The sequence below is a fragment of the Phyllobates terribilis genome, unplaced genomic scaffold (assembly GCF_046119375.1).
Source record: "Phyllobates terribilis strain yellow unplaced genomic scaffold, ASM4611937v1 Scaffold_11__3_contigs__length_659146591, whole genome shotgun sequence".
Classification (NCBI taxonomy): domain Eukaryota; kingdom Metazoa; phylum Chordata; class Amphibia; order Anura; family Dendrobatidae; genus Phyllobates; species Phyllobates terribilis.
In genome coordinates, this window is record NW_027362771.1 from 418661148 (window position 1) to 418680365 (window position 19218).

The 19218-nt window shown below is 42.4% G+C and overlaps 1 protein-coding gene across 1 annotated transcript in view; it reads left to right on the top strand.

The window, feature by feature from the left end:
* The first annotated feature begins 992 nt into the window (after positions 1–992).
* Positions 993–19218, top strand: part of LOC141167292 (uncharacterized) — a 49282-nt gene continuing 31056 nt past the window's right edge. The window contains exon 1 of the mRNA XM_073654722.1: positions 993–1143. The gene's annotated coding sequence lies outside the window, so the exon portion shown is untranslated. The remainder of the gene's footprint in view (positions 1144–19218) is intronic.

A 19218-nucleotide genomic window follows, 5' to 3' on the forward strand; every position in this document is an offset into this window, starting at 1 on the left:
GTTAGGTACGAGTTCAGACTCTGCAGAAAAAGGAAGGGAACGGACATAGAGGCAAAACAGGTAAAGGATAGGAGAGAGTTCAGACTGGAACTGAGTGTACGGAGGAGACCGACACTGCAGCGGAATACAGGAGCGGGTCTGGGAATACGGCCCCCAGAGAGGCAGGACGAACAGGCAAGGTGCGTGTTCAGACAGGACAGACAAGATACAGGAGCAGGTCTAGGTAATCGGCCCCTAGAAGGCAGGAGGAACAGGCTAGGAGCGTGTTCAGACAGGTCAGACAAGATACAGGAACGGGTCTAGGTAATCGGCCCCTAGAAGGCAGGAGGAACAGGCTAGGAGCGTGTTCAGACAGGCCTGGAAATACAGCCTCCAGGATAGGCAGACAAGAGAACACAGAACGGGACCTGGCACCTTCAGAGTGCAAGCACACACTGAATGGAACACTATGCTCAGGCAGGAATAGATGGGAGCAGCTGAGCTATATACCAGGTGACAGACAGCAATAGGCTGAGGACGCACAAGGGGTGTGACCCACAGCAGGTACAAAAAGCAGGAAGTGATCGGGCGCCGCCCTTAAGCAGCAGAAACAGACACAAACAGACAGCATGGAGGGAAGCCAGAGAGACATTCTGGACAGGAGATCAAGTGCGCGCTCTTGCACAGTGGGAGATGGACCACTATGCAAGGACGCCGCCAGGTATGTTACAGTGATAATGTCTCGGGTATGAAACTACAGGGCTGACGTCACTGAACTTGTGACAGCATTGATGATGTTTAAGAGGTTTTTGGGGTTAGGTTAGTAGTGGGTCATGTCACGATTCCTCCGCTCATTGTGTCTTGGATGCAGTGATTGACAGCTCAATCGTCCAATCTAGTGCAGGAGCGTGTTGAGCTGTCAGTATTTTAATAGACAGCTCAGCCATCCAATCTGAGACTGGGAGGTGCTGAGCTTCCTTCAAGTGTTCCTTGTTCTAAGTGATTACGCAGCTACTTAGCTAAGCTGTCAGTCCCAGATCTCTGCCAGTTGTAGCATTTGCTCGATGGTGCTTGTTTGTATGACCCTGAGTCACTACTCACGGGCAAGCCACGAGAAAGGGTAGTCAGGAGGTTCGAGATCAGATACCAGGAGGGCACAAAGGGGTAAGTCAAAGGTGTGGTCAAGAAACAGTTCAGGGTTAACTGCCAGAAGGGTACGTCAAAACCAGGGAGTACAACAAAAGGCTACATAATTAATGATAATCTAGTGGGATATGTGGTCAGCTGCACAACTGGAGGAACCCTTCAAATTAGTGCATCTTATCTGCAGAAGTTCCGCATATATCCATTCAAGAAAGGGTATCATCTTAGATTACGTACTCAGTCTGACCCATAGTTGGTGCGCTTGTGCATTGACATTGCATAAATATATTCAACATAAACAAATGTGATATTTTTTGCAAAATATAATTATATACAAACTCCATATTTCAGTTAAACATATATAAGTTCTGAAGAAAAAGAAAAAGGTTTGGTGGAAAAATACAGTAGAGAGAGCAACTATAAAGGGTTAAGCTGTCTGTAAAGGAAATGTAATAATGAAATGGCTTGTACAATTGCATAGAGATGTGGGAAGAGGTCAGAGATGTCCTTCATTCTAAATCTGTATCCTGAGACAAGGAGCAAGCCTTGATATAATGAGAAGAGAGTGCGAGCTATTATTCCTGCGTTCAACAAGCTAAATCTGGCTTCTATTGAATCATACTACAGTTACATTTTGTTATTTCTATGTTGGCCTTATTATATTTATTGTATGATAACCACTCCTGAAAATCCTCTATTCTTGTAAACACACCCTGCCTTCTACATTCATATATTAGCTACCTAGAGCAGACATATATTCACGTTCTTCTATACACATGAGAACCACTAGGTGGCACTATTAAGTAACAATACCAACAGTAATCATTGACATTTTTCCACATAAGAATATGGGTTACCAGGACAAGGGTTTGTAAAAAACATAGAACACATAAGCCTCCCAATTTTACGCAGTAAAAAATTGCATTTAAGCCAGACTCACACATATGTTTTTTGCAGAAGTTTTTGGGCTAGGAATGAATACAGTAAGAAATGCTACTTTCAGGGTCGGACTGGGACAAAAAAGCAGCCCTGCCACACAAACCCCACCAACCCACATACTATAACACTCATTACCACCAATCAGTAAATTTTCCTATACTTTGTCGTGCCCCTCATCACTCCCTCTAAGGAGTTATTTGAAGAGCCACATGTGAATGGCGCAGCAGTGGTTATGATTCAATCTAACCCCCTCTTATATGGTGCTCTTCAGAGCTCTGGATCTCGGGATCATGAGGGTCCCATTTGTCTGACCCCCAGTGATTGGAAAATTCTCAGGATAGGGGATTACTTGGGATGATCCGTTTAAATGGGTTTTCCAATATTTATTCTTATTTTCCAATAGGAATATTGAAAATAATAAACCAATATTAACCCTCCCAAACTCTAATGTTGCCTCTCCGACAACAGGCACAAGAAGTGGTACTGTGCAGTGTGTGTATATACAGGACAGGAGGAGTGGTACTGTGCAGTGCGTATATACAGGACCGGAGAAGTGGTACTGTGCAGTGTGTATATACAGGACAGGAGAAGTGGTACTGTGCAGTGTGTATATACAGGACAGGAGAAGTGGTACTGTGCAGTGTATATATACAGGACAGGAGAAGTGGTGCTGTGCAGTGTATATATACAGGACAGGAGGAGTGGTACTGTGCAGTGTGTATATACAAGACGGGAGAAGTGGTACTGTCCATTGTCTATATAAAGGACAGGAGAAATGGTACTGTGCAGTGTGTATACATACAGCACAGGAGGAGTGGTGCTGTGCAGTGTATATATACAGCACAGGAGGAGTGGTACTGTGCAGTGCATATATACAGGACCGGAGAAGTGTTACTGTGCAGTGCGTACATACAGGACAGGAGAAGTGGTACTGTGCAGTGTACAGTACAGACCAAAAGTTTGGACACACCTTCTCATTTAAAGATTTTCTTGACTATGAAAATTGACATTCACACTGAAGGCATCAAAACTATGAATTAACACATGTGGAATTATATACTTAACAAAAAAGTGTGAAACAACTGAAAATATGTCTTATATTCTAGGTTCTTCAAAGTAGCCACCCTTTGCTTTGATGACTGCTTTGCACACTCTTGGCATTCTCTTGATGAGCTTCAAGAGGTAGTCACCGGAAATGGTCTTCCAACAATCTTGAAGGAGTTCCCAGAGATGCTTAGCACTTGTTGGCCCTTTTGCCTTCACTCTGCGGTCCAGCTCACCCCAAACAATCTTGATTGGGTTCAGATCTGGTGACTGTGGAGGCCAGGTCATCTGGCGTAGCACTCCATCACTCTCCTTCTTGGTCAAATAGCAGTTACACAGCCTGGAGGTGTGTTTGGGGTCATTGTCCTGTTGAAAAATAAATGATGGTCCAACTAAACGCAAACTGGATGGAATAGCATGCCGATGCTGTGGTAGCCATGCTGGTTCAGTATGCCTTCAATTTTGAATAAATCCCCAACAGTGTCACCAGCAAAGCACCCCCACACCATCACACCTCCTCCTCCATGCTTCACGGTGGGAACCAGGCATGTAGAGTCCATCCGTTCACCTTTTCTGCGTCGCATAAAGACACAGTGGTTGGAATCAAAGATCTCAAATTTGGACTCATCAGACCAAAGCACAGAATTCCACTGGTCTAATGTCCATTCCTTGTGTTCTTTAGCCCAAACAAGTCTCTTCTGCTTGTTGCCTGTCTTTAGCAGTGGTTTCCTAGCAGCTATTTTACCATGAAGGCCTGCTGCACAAAGTCTCCTCTTAACAGTTGTTGTAGAGATGTGTCTGCTGCTAGAACTCTGTGTGACATTGACCTGGTCTCTAATCTGAGCTGCTGTTAACCTGCGATTTCTGAGGCTGGTGACTCGGATAAACTTATCCTCAGAAGCAGAGGTGACTCTTGGTCTTCCTTTCCTGTGGCGGTCCTCATGTGAGCCAGTTTCTTTGTAGCGCTCGATGGTTTTTGCAACTGCACTTGGGAACACTTTCAAAGTTTTCCCAATTTTTCGGACTGACTAACCTTCATTTCTTAAAGTAATGATGGCCACTCATTTTTCTTTACTTAGCTGCTTTTTTCTTGCTATAATACAAATTTTAATAGCCTATTCAGTGGGACTATCAGCTGTGTATCCATCAGACTTCTGCACAACACAACTGATGGTCCCAACCCCATTTATAAGGCAAGAAATCCCACTTATTAAACCTGACAGGGCACACCTGTGAAGTGAAAACCATTTCCGGTGACTACCTCTTGAAGCTCATCAAGAGAATGCCAAGAGTGTGCAAAGCAGTCATCAAAGCAAAAGGTGGCTACTTTGAAGAACCTAGAATATAAGACATATTTTCAGTTGTTTCACACTTTTTTGTTAAGTATATAATTCCACATGTGTTAATTCATAGTTTTGATGCCTTCAGTGTGAATGTACAATTTTCATAGTTATGAAAATACAGAAAAATCTTTAAATGAGAAGGTGTGTCCAAACTTTTGGTCTATACTGTATATATACAAGACGGGAGAAGTGGTACTGTGCACTGTCTATATAAAGGACAGGAGGAGTGGTACTGTGCAGTGTATATATACAGGACAGGAGGAGTGGTGCTGTGCAGTGTGTATATACATTTGTACCCTGCGGAAGCCAGCCCATGTGACGACATTTCGGTTCCATAACAGAAATGTTCTGTTATGAATTCGAAACATTACCATATGGGCTAATAAAGACTTCTCCACTTTTTTGACAATTAATCAGAGTGCTGAGATATATATATATATTTTTATATATATATATATATACGCATAATAAGAGCAGATACTGAGAATGACACCATGTATACAGGGCAGGAAAAGTATATCATACACATCATACACAGTACACAGCTCCACAATATATTCTACAATCAATTATATGCCCGGCTCCACACTATACAATGTGCAAAAGAATATAGAGTGGAGCTGTGTATATACTATGTATTATATAGTGTAGGGATGTGCCAGTGTATATAGTGTGGATTCCACACTATATACTACAGTATACAGTGGGTACGGAAAGTATTCAGACCCCTTTAAATTTTTCACTCTTTGTTTTATTACAGCCATTTGGTAAATTCTAAAAAGTTCATTTTTTTCTCATTAAAGTACACTCTGCACCCCATCTTGACTGAATAAAAACAAATGTAGAAATTTTTGCAAATTTATTAAAAAAGAAAAACTGAAATATCACATGGTCATAAGTATTCCGACCCTTTGCTCAGTATTGAGTAGAAGCACCCTTTTGAGCTAGTACAGCCATGAGTCTTCTTGGGAATGATGCAACAAGTTTTTCACACCTGAATTTGGGGATCCTCTGCCATTCTTCCTTGCAGATCCTCTCCAGTTCCGTCAGTTTGGATGGTGAACGTTGGTGGACAAACATTTTCAGGTCTCTCCAGAGATGCTCAATTGGGTTTAGGTCAGGGCTCTGGCTGGGCCAGTCAAGAATGGTCACAGAGTTGTTCTGAAGCCACTCCTTTGTTATTTTAGCTGTGTACTTAGGGTCATTGTCTTGTTGGAAGGTGAACCTTTGACCAAGTCTGAGGTCCAGAGCATTCTGGAAGAGGTTTTCATCCAGAATATCTCTGTACTTGGCTGCATTCATGTTTTCATGTTTCTTTCAATTGCAACCAGTCATTCTGTCCCTGCAGCTGAAAAACACCCCCATAGCATGATGCTGCCACCACCATGTTTCACTGTTGGGATTGTATTGGGCAGGTGATGAGCAGTGCCTGGTTTTCTCCACACATACCGCTTAGAATTATCACCAAAAAGTTATATCTTTGTCTCATCAGACCAGAGAATCTTATTTCTCATAGTCTGGGAGTCCTTCATGTATTTTTGAGCAAACTCTATGTGGGCTTTCATATGTCTTGCACGGAGGAGAGGCTTCTGTCGGGCCACTTTGCATAAAGGCCTGACTGTTAGAGGGCTACAGTGATAGTTGACTTTGTGGAACTTTCTCCCTACTGCATCTCTGGAGTTCAGCCACAGTGATCTTGGGGTTCTTCTTTACCTCTCTCACCAAGGCTCTTCTCACACGATTGCTCAGTTTGGCTGAACGGCCAGGTCTAGGAAGACTTTTGGTGGTCCCAAACTTCTTCCATTTAAGGATTATGGAGGCCACTGTGCCTTGAGTAATGCAGAAATTTTTTTGTAACCTTGGCCAGATCTGTGCCTTGCCACAATTCTGTCTCTGAGCTCCTTGGGCAGTTCCTTTGAGCTCATGATTCTCATTTGGTCTGACATGCACTGTGAGCTCTGAGGTCTTATATAGACTGGTGTGTGCCTTTCCAAATCAAGTCCTATCAGTTTAATTAAACACAGCTGGACTCCAATGAAGGAGTAGAACCATCTCAAGCAGGATCACGAGGAAATAAACAGCATGTGACTTAAATATGAGTGTCTGAGCAAAGGGTCTGAATACTTATGACTATGTGATATTTCAGTTTTTCTTTTTAATAAATTTGCAAAAATTTCTACATTTGTTTTTTTTTTCAGTCAAGATGGGGTGCAGAGTGAACTTTAATGAGAAAAAAATGAACTTTTTAGAATTTACCAAATGGCTGCAAGTGAAAAATGTAAAGGGGTCTAAATACTTTCCGTACCCACTGTATACACAGCACCATACTATATATATAGTATGGTGCTATAACCATCTCTAGACTATGTACTATACTATAACTATATATACATATATATATATACAGTGCCTACAAGTAGTATTCAACCCCCTGCAGATTTAGCTGGTTTGATAAGATGCAAATAAGTTAGAGCCTTCAAACTGCAAACGAGAGTAGGATTTATGAACAGAAGCATAAATCTTACAAACCAAAAAGTTATGTTGTTCAGTTGAATTTTATTAAATTTTAAACATAAAAGTGTGGGTCAATTATTATACAACCCCTATGTTTAATATTTTGTGGAATAACCCTTGTTTGCAATTACAGCTAATAATCTTCTTTTATAAGACCTGATCAGGCCGGCACAGGTCTGTGGAGTTATCTTGGCCCACTCCTCCATGCAGATCTTCTCCAAGTTATCTAGGTTCTTTGGGTGTCTCATGTGGACTTTATTCTTGAGCTCCTTCCACAAGTTTTCAATTGGGTTAAGGTCAGGAGACTGACTAGGCCACTCCAACACCTTGACTTTTTCCCTCTTGAACCAGGCCTTGGTTTTCTTGGCTGTGTGCTTTGGGTCGTTGTCTTGTTGGAAGATGAAATTACGACCCATCTTAAGATCCTTGATGGAGGAGCGGATGTTCTTGGCCAAAATCTCCAGGTAGGCCGTGCTATCCATCTTCCCATGGATGCGGACCAGATGGCCAGGCCCCTTGGCTGAGAAACAGCCCCACAGCATGATGCTGCCACCACCATGCTTGACTGTAGGGATGGTATTCTTAGGGTCGTATGCAGTGTCATCCAGTCTCCAAACGTCACGTGTGTGGTTGGCACCAAAGATCTCGATCTTGGTCTCATCAGACCATAGAACCTTGAACCAGTCTGTCTCAGAGTCCTCCAAGTGATCATGAGCAAACTGTAGACGAGCCTTGACATGACGCTTTGAAAGTAAAGGTACCTTACGGGCTCGTCTGGAACGGAGACCATTGCGGTGGAGTACGTTACTTATGGTATTGTCTGAAACCAATGTCCCCACTGCCATGAGATCTTCCCGGCGCTCCTTCCTTGTTGTCCTTGGGTTAGCCTTGACTCTTCGGACAAGCCTGGCCTCGGCACGGGAGGACACTTTCAAAGGCTGTCCAGGCCGTGGAAGGCTAACAGTAGTTCCATAAGCCTTCCACTTACAGATGATGCTCCCAACAGTGGAGACAGGTAGGTCCAACTCCTTGGAAAGGGTTTTGTACCCCTTGCCAGCCTTGTGACCCTCCACGATCTTGTCTCTGATGGCCTTGGAATGCTCCTTTGTCTTTCCCATGTTGACCATGTCTGAGTGCTGTTCACAAGTTTGGAGAGGGTCTTAAATAGTCAGAAAAGGTTGTCAAAAGAGATCTTTAATCCACACATGTGAAGCTCATTATTCTTGGTGCCTGAACTACTTCTTAATACTTTAGGGGGACCAAACAGAATTCTTGTGGTTTGAGGGGTTGAATAATAAATGACACTCTGAATTAACTTTTAACGTTTAAAAAAAAAAAAAAGAAAAAAACAATATTTGCTGCAGTGCATTTCCCACTTCCAGGCTGATCTACAGTACAAATGTCACAATGCAAGTTAATTCCGCATGTGTCAACCAGCTAAATCTGCAGGGGGTTGAATACTACTTGTAGGCACTGTATATATATATATATATATATATATATATATATAATTATACTATACTATGATGCACACATCACAGGAGACACATATACATTACATAGGAGACACTGTGACTGCGACAGCCCCATAAGTCAGCGCCCAGCCCCATAATAAGCCCCCCTCATACCTTCCAAGCCAGTTCTGCACCAGGGAAGGCTTAGGGAATCATTAAATATTTAAAAAGAAACATGTTTTTCACATTAACCAGCAGCACTGCACACAGCACTTACCAGGCCTGGCGGGCAGTTAGTAGCAGAGCAGAGATCTCCGACTCCGCTCCTTGATTTGTTAGGCCGCCGTGCTGCGCAGCACCAACAGCTGCAGTCGCCGGCGTTGCAAAGGTGGGAGATAGGAGCGCGTTCTCTTATGTGCGACGCACGCAGCGGTTCAAATATTAAACCCTGCGTGCATGCGCAGCGCACATCTAATCCCGGCTGTGCCTCCAGAAGTAAGGGGCCGGAAAAACGGGCAGGCGGCCAGATCAGCGGGCCCGGCGGCCCACTGTACAGCACACATCCGCGGCCCAGCGGGAAAATGCCCGGTAGGGTAGATTATCAGTCCGGGCCTGGCTACATTTGTTGCAAAGAATAGATAATGCAGTTATTTATTCAATTTATCTGTTCATGTAAGCCTTGAACATAAAAGCCCTGAATTATCAAAGTGTTTACGCATAAAACACTCTGAAACATTGAACAATTTTTGAGCAAAATTTTTATGATTTAACAGTTTTCAGCCAGCTCAGCCAAAATAGGTGGAGCAGGGATGAAACCGGGTGGGATGGGGTGTGGCAATGCCCGCTTGTCTAATTTAGGGCGAGCTGTGGCATTCCTTACACCACAAAGCTTACTTCAGTCCCTGACTGAAGTAAGATTGGTGGAGAGGTGCGCACCTCTTTTAAAGGGAAAATGTCACCTTATTTTTGCTACCTCATCTGAGAGCAGCATGATGTATGACAGAGACCCTTATTCCAGCGATATGTCACTTAGTTTAATGGGTGCAGCAGTTGTGACACAATCAGAGTTCTTAGATGCAGCATGAAGCAGATCTGAGGAAGCTCACCCTGCCCACACCAGGCTCTCAGTGTACAAAGTCCATAGACAGTGAGGTGCTAATCACTGCTCAGGGTGTGGTCTGTCTAGCTGACATGCAAGACCTAATCCAGGAGAGATAATCTCCTGCTGATAAAATCACTGATTGTATAGAAACAACAGCACACAGCCTAATAAGAGACACATCACTGAAATCAGTGTCTTAGCCCCTAACTCATGTTGTCCTCAGATTACATAGCAAAACCCCCCTGACAGATTCCCTTTAAGACGTGCCTGATTCATTGACACGTGTGCCTCTTAATGCATCAGGTGCCTGTGACTCCAGCTCGTAACCTCATCAAGATTGACGTGAACAATGCCTGGTGAATTGGGGCTAAACTATTTTATATTTTTCATTTGTTTAAAGTGGACCTGTCACCAGTTTTTACTTTTTTTTCTTTATTCCTACCACTCTCGTGTATTCTGTATTTTTTTTGTTTTGTTTTCAGCAATGCCCCCCTTCCCTCCTTGGTACAGATAATTAAGAGTTATCACTAAATAAAAAAGACCCATATCTCTGGAACTATATGGCGGATTTGTAAAAAAAACAATGCAGAATACTCGGGAATAGCAGAAAAATAAAACAAGAGCAAAAACTGGTCACTTTTGGTCTTCATGAAATATCTTGTTGATTTTTACTGCATTATTTGAAAGAACTGTATTTTGGCTGGCAGCTGTATAAGGGCTTGTTTTCTTGTGGAAAGAGTTGTCTTTTTCATGGTTTACATGTCCAAGGATGAGAGTCCTCATTTTTGTTACGGTATGGTAACGGTGTAGTCTCTGTCCCCAGAATTAGAGGAATTATAACATCTAATTTAGCATGATTATGTCAAGTGCTCTCCTTAATAACATTGTTCAGTTGTAGAGATCCCCTTTAATGTGGACACATAGTGCTTCTGCTAAAAAAGAAGAAAATAGAACTACTGCCATCTGTCACTGAACACTCTTCTGCATGGTCACCAGAATTGGTACTGGGTCCATTAGGGATTAAATATCCAACCAGGGATTAGTCCTAATTCCACAAGATAAAAATACAACTGTATGATTTCACAATCTCTGCCATTCCTACTCAAAGTGCAGAAAGACCCCCGCTTCATCCCTGCAGACATGCTATATCCTCTTCATCTGTTGTAAGCACATGTGAAATGCAGGTGATAGGAGCGGTGATGCCCTTTGATCTGCACAGGAAATTAGAGCTAGACATGGAAATTATTGACTGATTTGTGTCTGCAGCACATGGGAGAATATAGATATTATGCTCCTCGGAATTCGTCATTAATGGCTTCTCCTGTCTTCCACCCACACCGCAAACTACGCATCCTGACAGGTAGTGAATGTGTCTGCAACTAGATAATGGAAAGCAACTGCCCAATCATATCATACAGCAGAGATAATACCTGGGTGTAATTATAATATTGTACAATGTGCATTTTATGCACCAGAATTAATATCCCGCCATATTACTAAATATATAAGCTTTTTTTTGCACTTTTTCTTATGTCTCATTTCCATATTTTCTATATTATTATTGCCACATTGCATCAAATCCACTTTGGAAAATAAAAGCAGCCTTTTTACTTTGCATTTATTTTTAGGAATCTCCCCTTATGCTTAAAGGGGTTGTCCACTACTTAGATTACCCCCCCAATGTATCCCCCCCGGGGCCCCTAAGACTTTTTGTAAATGCCTTCCGTTGCAGATAGCGCCGCTCACAGGCATCACGTGACCCCCGGCTGCAGCCGGCTCTGACATCCGCTGATACCACGACAAGTGCTGGAAGCAGCCGGGGGTCTTTTTCTTCCTGGTTCCACGGTGGCTGCTGGCTTGTGAGCGGGGTTAACCCCCCCCTCCCCGCATCACACCCGGCATCCACCGTGCGCTCTGCCTCTCCCCATTCATTGGGAAGTGGAGATATACGTCCGCGCCGCTGAAAGATCCTCAAGTCAGGAACATGTAATAATATCCTTGTTTATTGGTAAATGCCTACGCGTTTCTGGGTGTTCCACACCCCTTCATCAGGGCACCAACAGATATATCTGTTGGTGCCCTGATGAAGGGGTGTGGAACACCCAGAAACGCGTAGGCATTTACCAATAAACAAGGATATTATTACATGTTCCTGACTTGAGGATCTTTCAGCGGCGCGGACGTATATCTCTACTTTCACCGCCTTTGGATTTATTCTGGTCCTGTGGGACACCCATTGGAGATCCGCTGCAGCTGCTTTTTATACGTTATGGTGGTTGTGTCCTTACACAACCAAACCAGGTGAGCACCACCTTTTTATTATTCATTCCTATGTCTACAGGTGAAACTCTATTGGTCTTTGCGCTCTCTCTCTCTGTATTCATTCATTGGGAAAGCGCGCGGTGGATGCTGGGTGTGACGCGGGGGGGGGGTAACCCCGCCCACAACCCAGCAGCCACCGCGGGGACCCCAGTGCTGAGTCACGCCTCACTTGTCGTGACATCAGCGCGGGGTCACGTGATGCCTGTGAGCGGCCACCGATAGCGCCGCTCACAGGCATTATCTGCAACTGAAGGTATTTGCAAAAAGTCTTAGGTGCCCCGGAGGGATACATTGGGGGAATACTATAAAGTAGTGCATAACTTCTTTAACCCCTTTACCCCCCGAGGGTGGTTTGCACGTTAATGACCAGGCCAATTTTTACAATTCTAACCGCTGTCACTTTATGAGGTAATTACTCTGGAACGCTTCAACGGATCCCCCTGATTCTGAGATTGTTTTTTCGTGACATATTGTACTTCATGATAGTGGTAAAATTTCTTCGATATCACTTGCGTTTATTTGTGAAAAAATCAGAAATTTGGCGAAAATTTTGAAAAGTTTGCAATTTTCAAAATTTTTATTTTTATGCCCTTAAATTAGAGAGATATGTCACACAAATTACTTAATAAATAACATTTCCCACATGTTTACTTTACATCAGCACAATTTTGTAACAAAATTTTTTTTTTAGTAGGGAGCTATAAGGGTTAAAAGTTGACCAGCCATTTCTCATTTTAACAACAAAATTTACAAAACCATTTTTTTAGGGACCACATCACATTTGACGTAACTTTAAGGGGCCTTTAGGACAGAAATACCCAAAAGTGACATCATTCTAAAAACTGCACCCCTCAAGGTGCTCAAAACCACATTCAAGAAGTTTATTAACCCTTCAGGTGCTTCACAGGAATTTTTGGAATGTGGAAGAAAAAAATGAACATTTAACTTTTTTCACAAAAATGTTACTTTAGACCCAAATTTTTTTATTTTCGCAGGGGTAACAGGAAAAAATGGACCTCAAAATTTGTTGTACAATTTCCCCTGAGCACGCAGACACCCCATATGTGAGGAAAAAACACTGTTTGGGCGCACGGCAGGGCTCAGAAGGGAAGGAGTGCCATTTGACTTTTTGAATGTAAAATTTGCTTGAATAATTAGCGGACGCCATGTTGCGTTTGGGGAGCCCCTGAAGTGCCTAAACAGTGGAAACCCCCCACAAGTGACACTATTTTAGAAACTAGACCCCTTAGGGAACTTATCTAGATTTGTGGTGAGCACCTTGAACCCCCAGGTGCTTCACAGAAGTTTATAACATTGAGCCGTAAAAATAAAATTTTCACATTTTTCCAACAAAAATGTTTTTCAGCCCCCAATTTTGCATTTTCATAAGGGTAACAGGAGAAATGGCACCATGTAATTTCTCCTGAGTAAGCCGATACCTCATATGTGGGGGAAAACCACTGTTTGGGCGCACGGCAGGGTTTGGAAGGGAAGGAGCGCCATTTGACTTTTTGATTGTAAAATTTGCTTGAATAATTAGCGGACGCCATGTTGCGTTTGGGGAGCCCCTAATGTGCCTAAACAGTGGAAACTCCCCACAAGTGACCCCATTTAGGAAACTAGACCCCTTAGGGAACTTATCTAGATGTGTGGCGAGCACCTTGAACCCCCAGGTGCTTCACAGAAGTTTATAACATTGAGTCGTAAAAATAACATTTTCACATTTTTTCAACAAAATGTTTTTCAGCCCCCAATTTTACATTTTCACAAGGGTAACAGGTTGCGTTTGGGGAGTCCCTGATGTGCCTAAATAGTGGAAACCACACCACCCTCCCCCCAGTGACTCCATTTTGGAAGCTACACCCCTCCAGGATTTTATCAAGGGGGTATAGTGAACATTTTGAACCCAGAGGTACGACACAGAATTTGATAACATTAGGTCATCATATTGAATAAGTTGTCATTAGTCTTGAGTGCAAGTGCTCGCTATTTGAGTTTGCATCAGGTACTAGGGTATGCACCAAGTATCGCGGGTGCTCAAGTGACATGCCCGAGTCCCTGCCCCACATGTTTTTTTTATTAGACACCCAAAAAAAAAACATGCGGGGATCGCTCGTGCATGGCAGGCAATCCCTGCAAGTTGTTTTTGGCTGTATAACAGCTGCAAAACATTTGGGGAGGACACTCAAGCATGTCACTCGAGCACCCGCCATACTTGGTGCATACCCAAGCACCCGATGCAAACTCAAATAGCGAGTACTTGCGCTCACTAGTCGCCATATCTTCGTCATTTTTTTTCTTTACTTCTGAAAAAATCCCAACCCCAACCCGAACCCTAGCCCAACCCCAACCCTGACCCCAACCCTAGCCCAACCCTCACCCTAGCCCAACGTTAACCCAAACCCTAGCACAACCCAAACCCTAGCACAACCCAAACCCTAGTACAACCCAAACCCTAGCACAACCCTAACCCTAGCACAACCCTAACCCTAGCACAACCCAAACCCTAGCACAACCCTAACCCTAAAGTTTATTTTTTACGCCGATCCTCATGTGGTATAAGTGATTAGACGATGTTATTCTTCGGGTCGGTGCAATTACAGCGATGCCAGATTCATATTGGGTTTTTATGATTGTCAGCTGTCACACACTAAAAGACGCATTTTTTTGCAAAGACTAGTTTTTGCATCGCCATATTTTGAGAGCTATAATTTTTCCATATTTCGGCCGACAGAGTCATGTGACGGCTTGTTTTTTGCGGGACAAGTTGACATTTTTATCGGTATCATTTTTGGGCAAATGACATTTTTTGATCGCTTTCTATTCCGAATTTTGGGAGGCATACTAAACAAAAGCCAACAATTCAGGAATTGTTTTTTTTTTTTTTTTTTATGCCATTCTGCGTGTGGTAAAATTGATAAGGCAGCTTTATTCTTCAGGTCAGTACGTTTACAGCGGTACCGCATTTTTATTTTTTTCTAGATTTTGGCGCTTTTACACAATAAAAACAATTTTATAGAAAAAATAATTGTTTTTGCATTTCTTTATTCTGAGAGCTATAACTTTTTTATTTTTCGGTTGTTGGAGCTGTATTGCGGATTGTTTTTTCCGGGACAAGATGACGTTTTCAGCGGTACCATTTTTGTTTACATTCGTCTTTTTGATCGCGTTTTATTCCATTTTTTGTTTGGCGGTATGATGATAAAACATCGTTTTATGTTTCGTTTTTTTTTTTTTTACCGTGTTCACTAAAGGGGTTAACTAGTGTAACAGTTTTATAAGTCAGGTCGTTCCAGATGCGGCGATACCAAATATGTGCACTTTTATTGGTTTATTTTTTTTTTCATAATAAATAAATATTATGGGTTCAATATATTTTTATTTTTGGGGGATTTTTTTTTTCATTTTTTTTTATATTTTTACAATTTTTTTTTATTTTTTTTTCACTTTTCTACTTTTTTTTTTAACTTTTACACATTGTCCCACTATGGGACTTTCACTTTTTGCAGCCTGATCGCCTGTATGGCATAGAGAGCAGCAGCTCCCTATGACATGCAGCCTGTCAGTGCTGCAGAGGGAGAAGTTACTTTGGTCGACTGCGCATGACCAAAGCAACTTCCTGCCTCCTGGTGACCCAGATGTTGTCATGATGACGTCGGGTCACCATGGCAACAACCGGGACCGGATTCAGACGCCGCTGGACGCCGGCAGAGAAGGTAAGTCTAGCGCTTACCTCCTCTTGCCACAGGAATGCTGCAATCGATTTTGATCGCAGCATTTCGGGGGTTAATGTGCCGGGAGCGGTGCGGGACCGCTCCCTGCACATAGCACAGGGTGTCAGCTGTGACAATCAGCTGACACCCGGTGGCGATCTCGCCCGCACCGCTTGTGTGCGGGCGAAATCGCCAGTGCGTATTAATACGTATTGGGCCCATAAGGCCCAGGGCACAGATACGTACTAATACGCCCTGGCTCAGAAAGGGGTTAAAGAATGGTTTTTTTTTAAACTACAATTCCCTTTTAAAGCCCAAAGCAATTTATCTTAAGGCTATGTTCCCATGATGAGCTTTTGCTGAGCTTTTGATGTTGCAAAATTTCTTCATCATTTTTGCACCTATTATTTCAATTAGGTTACTTGCGTTTTTTATTTCGTTTTTTTTGTGTGCTTTTTTTAGCATGCGCGTATCGCGTTTTTGACGCTGCGGTTTTTGTCTTTTGTTGATGTTTTAGGCGGATTTCTATAAATCCCATCCACTTTGCTGGAACTGTAAGACGCTGCATTTTTGAAGCATCAAAATTATGCAGCATCCAAAAACTCACCAAAAGATCATCGTGAGTACATAGCCTTAAGGGGGTTATGTCAGGACAAAGGAATTTTCTAGAATTCTAAAGACTGTGACCTACAACAAGGAATTCTTTAAAGTAAATAGATTATTACTACATGCAAATGTTACTGTTGAGGCCAGTGATTGACTGCAGCAGTCAGGTAACTGATCGTCAGGAAATCATTACTGCATTAAGTTGCAATACTACTGAAAAGGCAGGACATTTAGGGTATGTGCCCATGATGCAGAAATGAAGCAGAAAATTTCTGCAGCGTTTCTTCATGTTCTTGGCAGTCAAAAACGCTTGCGGATTTTACACGCGTTTTTGCAGCGTTTTTACATGCGGATTTGACTTGTGTTTTTCAAATGCATTGGGACCTCAAATCTGCAGAAACGCACAAATAATGGACATTTTGCGGATTTTTCCGCAAGGAAAATCCGCTGCGGAAAATTCCGCAGCATGGGCACAGAACGTGCAGATTTTCATTGGGGATCATGGGGCACGGATTACCGAGCGTTTTGCAAGCGTTTACGCTGCGGAAATTCCGCATCAAAAATGATTGAAAAATGCATAGTGGGCACACAGCCTTAACATTTAGGCAATTATCACTTTTCTATTTTTAATATTGCCTAAAGCAGATTCATGGAAAAACCTTTTATGGAATATTGCTGCTTATACACAGCACTATACACTGGATATAGCAGTACACTATACAGCACTACCCTATACATTCAGTGTTATCACCCCCTTCCCAACAACCACTGTATTTGTATGGTGCATGTTGGGTGTGGGTATATGGAGTGGGCTCAGGATCTTATCTGTCAACATACCTCCAGATGCCAGCTGTGTTAGACAGCCACCATCTGCTTGTAAGAAACAGCAACCACTTAACAGGACCTGAGCCTGCTCCATTCCATGTTTTATCTGCTCATCGGTGCCCCCTTGACACAATCGCGAGGCACAAATGGGTTGCAATGATGGCCAGGTGTCTGCTGAATACCCCCGTGCTTGTCATGATGGTACTCTTGTGAACCCGAGCTTCTGGCTGCTGTTCATAGGACACCATGATTTGTTCTATATACAGCAATACTGTGCTATTGCTGTATGTAGCACAAGCGATTATATGATCACAAGTGCAAGTCCACTAAGGGGACTAATAAGTACAGTAAATAGTGGAAAAAAAGATAAAAAAAAAATACATCAATTGGAATCACCCCACTCTTCACCCATTACATTTAAGATATTATAACATTTTTAAAAAAATGCACATATGTGGTATTGCGGCATCCATAAAAGTCTGATCTATCAAAATATAAAATGGATTAACCACTTCGCACCAGAGCCTGTTTTTGCCTTCGTGACCGGGCCAATTTTTTCAATTCTGACCACTGTCACTTTATGAATTAATTACTCTGGAACGCTTCAACGGATTCCCCTGATTCTGAGAATGTTTTTTTCGTGACATATTGTACTTCATGATTGTGGTAAAATTTCTTCGATATAACTTGCGTTTATTTGTGAAAAAATCGGAAATTTGGCGAAAATTTAGAAAATTTAGCAATTTTCAAACTTTGAATTTTCATGCCCTTAAATCAGAGAGGTATGTCACAAAAATAGTTAATAAATAACATTTCCCACATGTCTACTTTACATCAGCACAATTTTGGAACCAAAATTTTTTTTTGTTAGGGAGCTATAAGGGTTAAAAGTTGACCAGCGATTTCTCATTTTTCCAACAAAATTTACAAAAACATTTTTTTAGGGACCACATCATATTTGAAGTCACTTTGAGGGGTCTTTATGACAGAAAATACCCAAAAGTGACACCATTCTAAAAACTGCACCCCTCAAGGTGCTCAAAACCACATTCAAGAACATTATTAACCCTTCAGGTGCTTCACAGGAATTTTTGGAATGTGGAAGAAAAAAATTAACATTTAGCTTTTTTCACAAAAATGTTACTTTAGACCCAAATTTTTTTATTTTCGCAGGGGTAACAGGAAAAAATGGACCCCAAAATTTGTTGTGCAATTTCCCCTGAGCACGCAGACACCCCATATGTGAGGGAAAACCACTGTTCGGGCGCACTGCAGGGTTCGGAAGGGAAGGAGCGCCATTAGACTTTTTGAATGTAAAATTTGTCTGAATAATTAGCAGACGCCATGTTGCGTTTGGAGAGCTCCTGATGTGCCTAAACAGTGGAAACCCCCCACAAGTGACACCATTTTGGAAACTAGACCCCTTAGGGAACTTATCTAGATGTGTGGTGAGCACCTTGAAACCCAAGGTGCTTCATAGAAGTTTATAATATTGAGCTGTAAAAATAAAATTTTCACATTTTTCCCACAAAAACATTTTTCATCCCTTAATTTTGCATTATCATAAGGGTAATAGGAAAAATTGCACCATGAATTTTGTTGTGCAATTTCTCCTGAACACGCTGATACCCCATATGTGGAGGCAAACCACTGTTTGGGCGCACGGCAGGGTTTGGAAGGGAAGGAGCGCCATTTGACTTTTTGAATGTAAAATTTGTTTGAATAATTAGCGGACGCCATGTTGCATTTGGGAAGCCCCTGATGTGCCTAAACAGTGGAAACCCCCCACAAGTGACACCATTTTGGAAACTAGACCCCTTAGGGAACTTATCTAGATGTGTGGTGAGCACATTGAACCCCAAGGTGCTTCACAGAAGTTTATAATATTGAGCTGTAAAAATAAAATTTTCACATTTTTCCCACAAAAACGTTTTTCATCCCTTAATTTTGCATTATCATAAGGGTAATAGGAAAAATTGCACCATGAAATTTGTTGTGCAATTTCTCCTGAATACGCCGATACCCCATATGTGGGGGAAAACCACTGTTTTGGTGTACGGCAGGGTTCGGAAGAGAAAGGAGCGCTATGTTGGCTGGGATAGGTGGCAGACACCATGTCACATTTGAAGAGTCACTGACATGCCGAAACAGCAGAAACCCCCACAAGTGACCCCATTTTGTAAACTACACCTCTCAAGGAATTCATCTAGGGAAGTAGTGAGTATTTTTTAATT